The sequence below is a fragment of the Cyprinodon variegatus genome, unplaced genomic scaffold (assembly GCF_000732505.1).
Source record: "Cyprinodon variegatus isolate N-32 unplaced genomic scaffold, C_variegatus-1.0 Scaffold96, whole genome shotgun sequence".
Lineage (NCBI taxonomy): Eukaryota > Metazoa > Chordata > Actinopteri > Cyprinodontiformes > Cyprinodontidae > Cyprinodon > Cyprinodon variegatus.
Genome location: NW_015150549.1, coordinates 1,226,733 through 1,228,023, shown reverse-complemented (window position 1 = coordinate 1,228,023; position 1,291 = coordinate 1,226,733).

Genomic DNA, 1,291 nt, shown 5'->3' with positions numbered 1-1,291 from the left:
GATGTGAATAAAGGACTGATAAAAGAGCCTGTGTTTTTTTTCTCTCTCATCTTTGTATTCTCTATGATCAGATAGCAAGGTCTGCTTTTACAGTAATAATGTTACCTAAATTACAATAAGTAAGTTATTTAGAGTAGAATAAGGCCTTACAACACCCAATGCCTCCTCCTTTTTTTATTTGATCTCACTTGTCTGCATAGATGTTCCCAATTTTGTTTTTTCCTAATTTGTATTATAATTAAGTTGGATTAATAAGGAAAATCTTTATGCTTTTAATTTTTTTTTTTTTTTTTTTTTTTTACGAGAAACAGATCTCTATCTGTTTTCAACTCTGTATTTTTCCGTTTTGCTGTGTATTTTGCCTGTACTTTTGTTGCGCTGTTAAGTCCTCATTTCCAGGCCTTCTGATATTTTTTGTCCTGTCCCCAGTGTGGCGCTCACAACCAGTAATCACCATTCTAATTAGCGCCCTCCCATTCAAACCAGGTCAGAGAAACGTACTTGTTGTCTCTTTCTGCCTCAGACCAGCTGCCATCTCTCAAATGAGGCCAGTCCAGTTAAATGCCAGGCACGCTGTTGGTTTTATATCACATCATTTGCAATGAGGAAACTGGTCTGGTTAGAGAATTTTAAACTTAAAGCAGTGTTACAACCCAAGCACAACAACATCAAATGTTTTTTTTATTTTTAACTCAGGAGAAAAAAATCTTTAGCCATATTAATAATAATAATTAGTTCTGCCCAAAGGTTTATGTATTTAAAAACAAAATCTAGGTAAGCAGATACCAATGACAAAATACATTCTCTCATTTAACGAAAACAATGTAAATTATGTAGAGTTTTGAAAGAAATACCTTTACAAATAACATTTTAAAAGTATGACAAAAAAAAAATCAATACATTTTTTATTGATTCTTGAACAAACCAACCTGCCTTATAAATCCCATAACTGGTTGCGTCACCTTTCAGCAGATACAGTGGCCATAAAGCATTTGGCTAACTGGTCGAGCATAAAGATCTTGTTTTATGCCCTGACATCACAGTAGGGCAGGGGGAAAAAAAATTATATGTATCATGACAAATGAAGCTCTAGCGGAAGTTCAATTGAAGAAACTCTGACTTACCTCCATCAATCAGAAGCCGATCCATCTCCGAAGCGAGCCAATCAGCTTCGAACTACTCCACCACGAAGCCCAATCAGCGTCCTGCTTCCACTTTATAAACTCCCTCAAATCTCACTCCAGCCGCTATCCTGCAATCGCACTGTCGGATTTCGATTCACACGACAATT